This window comes from Arachis ipaensis, chromosome B9 (assembly GCF_059453495.1).
Source record: "Arachis ipaensis isolate K30076 ecotype BB chromosome B9, ASM5945349v1, whole genome shotgun sequence".
Taxonomy (NCBI): Eukaryota; Viridiplantae; Streptophyta; class Magnoliopsida; order Fabales; family Fabaceae; genus Arachis; species Arachis ipaensis.
This window is the reverse complement of record NC_142444.1, coordinates 69,747,208-69,753,350: the sequence shown is the minus strand read 5'-3', so window position 1 is coordinate 69,753,350 and position 6,143 is coordinate 69,747,208. Positions and strand designations below refer to the sequence as shown.

At 43.6% G+C, this 6,143-nt stretch overlaps 1 pseudogene; it reads right to left on the bottom strand.

Annotated features, from left to right (window-relative positions):
- Positions 1 to 2,837: 2,837 nt before the first annotated feature.
- On the bottom strand, positions 2,838 to 5,160 carry LOC148544992 (uncharacterized; annotated as a pseudogene).
- Positions 5,161 to 6,143: the final 983 nt, after the last annotated feature.

The window sequence follows — 6,143 nt, the reverse complement described above, 5'->3', positions numbered from 1 at the left end:
AACATGTAATGCTATATATACGAGGTGTGTGGATTGTTTTAATTTACTAAGATTTCTAGTTTACTCCTTTTATTTTCAATTAAATCAAACTATTATATGCTAAAAGGGTAAACTATACTAATGAATCCACATATTCTATAATTAATAAGTTTAGAATTACAAACTAAATTAAATGGCTAAAATATGAACTAAAGTGCAAAATGCAGAAAATAGGGTGGAAATACAGCAAAAGAACAATGTATAAGTACTGAAAAATAAAAATAAATATAAAAATACAGGAAAATAACAAAATAAGATAAAAGAGTCTGTAGTGGTTCACCAAAAAGATATGCCAGGGATGGCTACCTCCCCACACCTAAAATAAAGCATCGTCCTCGATGCTCACTCAAGCTGGGTGTGAAGAAGTGCCATCACCGGAAGGATGGGCTGTTAGAGTCTCGGTGGTGGCCTGAAGGTCTGCAGACTGGATGAGGGTAGGAGGATCTGTCTACTGCAGTGGAGGCTCTGACTGTATAGGAATCTCTGGGTCTGCGGCCTGAATCTGGTGTGGCTCCTCCTGCTGTGGCGCAGCCTGCTCTGGTTCTGCCTGCTCAGCCTCTCTCTGTGCATGTGTCTCATCCTCATGCTCGTCCACCTCCTCCTCGGATGGCTCTGATGGTGTGTCAGGCTCGGAGGGGATGTCGGCACCAGATCGGATCATCAACTTGAGGTGCTCATAGCGTCGCTTGTTGCGACGCTTCATACGATCCAAGCAGGCGAAGAGTCGATGCACCAAATGATAAATGGGCTCAGGGGCAGTGGATGTGCAGGGATGAGGCTGGTGCAGCAGTGGAGGCAGAAGGGGCAGCTGAAGATGTGGCTGCCTCACCAGAAGCGGTGAGGAATGGAGGTCTGTAGCCCAAAGCCTGAAACTTCCTGCTGTGAGGAATAATCTTCTTGCAGTCTGCAGCAGGTGGCTTCTCATCAGCAAGCTCCCAAGGCACGTCAGCTCGACGGCCTAGCTGGGTGACCAGATAAGGGAAGGGGAGAGTGCCACTGACATGGACCATGGCCATGTAATACCGGATAAATCGTCGAAGATACAGGTCCTTATCCTCCATCACACACCAGATGAGGGTGATCATAGCAGCAGGTAGCTCCGTCTCATGAATGCTTGGCATAACAAAGTTGCTTAGAATCTGGTGCCAGAGCCGAGCCTCATCATTCAGATACATCAGCTTGATTCCCTTAGGCATTGCTGTGTTCTTTCCCATGACCCATGGGACAGTAGGATCAAGGGCTATCTTCTGCTTGACAGCATCCCAGTCAAATCTCAGAAAGCGCATGTCCTCTTTAGCCTTTTGGTAACCGTCAGGCTGATCTGATTTAGGCTGAAGGTGGAGGATGTCCTCAATGGCTTCCTCAGTTACCAATATCTGTTTCCCTCCGAGGTGCACTGCATCCAGGGTAGTCTTGAAATAGTTGTAGTAGAACTCTCTGACCCAGGAAGCATTGACCTCTGTCAAGTTTCTTTCCAAGAAGAACCAGCCTATCTGTTTGATCTGATCGGAGGTGTACTGCTGTAGTTCTTCTGGAATTTTCAGAGTTCTCTCCAGGTACAGGTTTCTGGAGGTGGCAAACACTGGATACTTCAGCTCACAGTATCTGTTTGCAAATTTTACCGAATCTGTGGCAGTGAGGAGCTGGTCAGCCTTCTCCTGTGGGGTAAAGTGCTTTTCCCGCCAGGAGTCATCATGCATAATGTCCAGGATAGACATAGAGGATTCGCCTCTTTTCCTTTTGCCGGTGGTTGCTTTGCCTTTTCCTTTGCGCTGAGGGTCAGACATCCTGAAAAGCAGAAGTACCAGGATATAATTGAAGAACAAAGTATGAAAACAAGTAGGCAAATAGAATAAAAATAATATAAGCACAGAGTGGCAAAAGAGCAGTCGAATTATGAAATGAGTTAAGTATATGTGCATTATGGATTGTATTTGAGTTAGAAATCTGAGATGAAAAATCACAATCCAAAATGTAATATAAGTAGAATTCATGTTAATTAGAAAAAACAATAATTATGCTCTGAGTTAGAAAGTTAAAGTAAATAGTTAAAAACCAAAAAGAGAAGTTTGAAAGTTAGATTGGTTAGGATTGAGAAAGAGGTTAGAAAGTGAAAATCAGTGAGTTAGTAAAAAGAAAGTCAAAGTAAGTGGCATGATGATCGGTTTCTAAGTAAAAAGAATTTCACAATTTTAAACAACAGTCAACTCATATTCAAGCAAGGAAATCAGGTTGTTGATGATAATTCATATAGATGTAGAAATAGCAAAAATTGAAATCGAATCATCAAAAGTGTAATTTATGAACCAGGAAATTGAAAGGAAAAAGAATTCTGGCCCGTGCATTCATGAAATGGTGTGGGTATAGCGAAGTAATGCAAAATTTAAAATTGCCAAAACCAGAACATGAATGAAAATAGAACAATTTGCAGAAAATTGGACAGCATTCCGGCTAAAATTTGATGTTCCAGGGTAATAAACAGTAAGCAGAACAGTTCATATAAATTAAAATAAAGCTGTAAATACACATAAGTAATATGAACATGAAAGAGCAGTGTAACAGCAGCATGAAACAGTAAAGAACAGCATATGAACAGTATAAATATCACAGCCAGACCAAAATTACAGAATAGTAAAACAAGCAACAAGTACGGCGCAATTATCAGACCTAAATCCACTATCCACATCCTAGCTACCTAACCACCTAGAATCCACTACAAAAATGCATCTCTAACTAGCCTAATTTGAACATAATCGAAAAAATAAGCAAATAACTACAAGTGATAGAGAAATTGGCATTCAGCGAAACCTGGTGTGTAGAAGAACAAATTTATGGAACAGAGAGATGATGGGGGCGTGGTGGTGGTAGTGCTGACGCGGTGGTGAAGGGCGGTTGGCGCGGCGGTGGTGGCTATTCGGTGGTAGGGGGTTTTGGGTAGGGTTTAATTGTGGAGGGGGGTGGGTAAGAAGGGAGCGAGGGAGGTGAAGCTGTGGTGGTGGTCGGTGGTGGGAGGTGGCGCTGGTGGCGTGGTGGTGGTGGCTGGCCGCGGTGGGGGCAGCGGTGGTGGAGGGAAGAAGAGAGAGAAGAAGGGGAGGGAAGAAAGAAGGAGAGAAAGGGGAGAGTGGGAGGGTGTCGCATGGTGGTCTGGGTGGTTGGGGGTGGTGCGGCGGTCGGAGTGGTGGTTGGGGGTGGTGGTGTTTGGGTGGGGAGCAGAGAGGGAGCAGGGGGGTTGGGGGGGGGATAGGGTTTCACGTGGTTGGGGTTAGTGATTTTTGAATCCACGCAAACGCATGGAGCACGCGATCGCGTGGCTAGGGTGAAATGGGATTGACACAGTCGCGTGATTGACGCGATCGCGCGGGTTGGGTACAAGATGGATGACGCGGACGCGTGAGGCACGCGACTGCGTCGTCGTAAATTGTGCTAAACGCACAATTCCAGCGTCGTTTCAGTGCAACTCTCTGTCTCCATTAGGGTGCCATGCTATCCACGTGTGCGGATGCGTTGCTCACGCTTTTGCGTAGGATGGGTGTTTTACAAGTGACGCGTTCGCGTCAGGGACACGAACGCATGAGCCGTTTTGTGCTAAACGCACACCAGCCGCATGATTCCAGTCCAGATTTCTGGGCGTTGGATTTTTACGCCGATTTCCAGATCACGTATTCGCGTGAGTGACGCGGACGCGTGGGAGATGTTTTTTGCGACTGACGGAAACGTGTTAGCAATGCGGTCGCGTCGCGCGCTTTTTTTTTTTATGCAATTATGCAATTATGCAATTATGCAGTATGCAATGCCAATGAATAATATTTAGGTTCAATGAAAATAATATAATATAAAAACAAACAAGACGAAATAAAATTGAAAAAGAAACGACCACACCATGGTGGGTTGTCTCCCACCTAGCACTTTTAGTTAAAGTCCTTAAGTTGGACATTGGATGAGCTTCCTGTTTTGGTGGCTTATGCTTAAATTCATCCAGAAATCTCCACCAATGTTTGGAATGCCAACAGCCTCCGGGGTCCCAAACTAGGCATGTAAAGCTGTTAAGCAGCTTCAAGCAGGTTCTCAGGCTCCCGGGATGATGAATGTCAGAAAAGATTCCAGGATCCCAAACTTTGCTTTTAAATCCGCCGTTGTCTTGATCTATATTCTTTGATCCGGGCGGTTTAGAAATTGTATTCTCACCAAGATGACCAAACGTCTTTCGAGACCCATTCAATTGAACTTGATACCAATCCTTGCACTTCGAATCGAAGCGCGGAACCTTATTGAACCTTGTACACCAGCTCTGAGTACGAGCCATTTCCCTCTTACTCTTAAAGCCGCAGAGAGCTCTAAGCTGGCCATCTGTTTCAAGCAAACCATATTCAAGTGGAAAGGTAAAGATAAAGGTTAAGGATTGTACCCACTTGAAGCTTGTATTAGGTGGTAATGGCCTTGGGACAGGTGTTTCCAGTGGTTCTGTAAGTTTTACTCCCTTGTATTCTTCTGTGAATTCCTCCACTTCCTTGCAAAATTTTTCAACTGCAACTGCGTCCTAATCAAAGTCTTCTATGTCTTCCTCGTCACTCAAGTCATACGTTGGAGGTTGAGAGAAATCTACCTCGACATCATCTTCGTATTCACTTGGATAAGATTATTCAGGCTCAAGGAGTTCAGTTGCGGATGTGAGTTCGTGATTAGGAGAGCTTGATTCATGATCATCACTGCCTATGGAATCAACTTCTTGGTCTGTTCCGTCCAATTTTTCACAAGGTATATGCTTTGGAGGTTGTGCACTGTCCTCTTTGGCATCAATTTCGAACTTCTCAGCAGAATCCTTTACAGCTCTCGATTCCCATGGAGGTTCATCCTTTACACTTCTTCCTCTACAACTCTGATGGCTTCCTCCACTTGTTCCAATACAAAGCCATGCTCCTCATTGTCCACCGGAGTTTCTAGTGTTTCCTTCATGCTACGCTCTTCTTTTGATTCTCCACATGCAGCCATGGGAGTATTTTGAGTGCTCAAATGTTGGGAAGCTATTATATTTACTACCTCAGTTAAGGTAGTAGTGAGTTCCAATATGCCCCTTTGTATTCTCGCTTGCCCTTGAAGAAGAACACGAAGTTTGTCATTCATTGGAGATTGGGGTGGGTATGAGGATTCATTGGTTCGGGAAGAGGGTTCAAAATAATAATGTGGTGGTTCTTAGGAGTAATTAGATTGGAATTGTGGTGGGTAAGGGTCATACGGTGGTGAATGGTGAAAAGGAGCTTGTGAGTGTGGTGGTTCAAAGCTACATTGAGAGGATGGTCTATAAGCACAGGGTGGGGCTTGTTGGTAATTACAAGGGGGTCCACCATGTCTATCAGCTTGGTATGCATTGTAGAGTGGTCCTTGCCCATGATATCTTGGAGGGTGTTGTTGCCTAAAGGGTTGATCAGGGCCTCTTGGCTCCATCCATCTTTGATTGCTTAGACCTTGATGCATATTCCTGTTGTAACTTCCACTCCTTTCAACAGATTTAGAACCAAACTCAAAGCGAGAGGGGTGAGAATTCATAGTAGCTAATAGAAATAAAAGGTAAAAACAAAAACAAATAAACAAATAAAAGAAAAATATTTACAATAACCAATAATAAGGCACACGTTTGCAGTTCCCCGGCAACGGCGCCATTTTGACGATCGATTTTTCTATCGGTAAAGAAATATAAAAATATGATCGCGTTTTCGTACAAACGTTTTGGTTGTCACAAGTAACAAACCCCTTTAAAATTGATAACCGAAGTATTTAAACCTTGGGTCGTCTTCTCAAGGAACTGCAGGGAGGTGTTCTTATTATTGGTTATGAGTTTTGCAAATTGGGGGTTTTGAAAGTAAGGAACAAGTAATTTAAATGACAAGTAAAATAAATAAATAACTGTAAAATAAACTCTTGGCAAGGTATGACAATTCGGAAGTCCTATCCTAGTTACTCCTATGAGAATTGAAGTTAATCCCACTTAGTTAACCTTTACGAAAGCAAGGGAAAGTCAAGTGAACTAATTAGTTAGATTCCCAAGTCCTAGCCAACTCCTAAGGAAAGACTAGAGTTAGTGGAATTCCAGTCAATTAGTCGACATA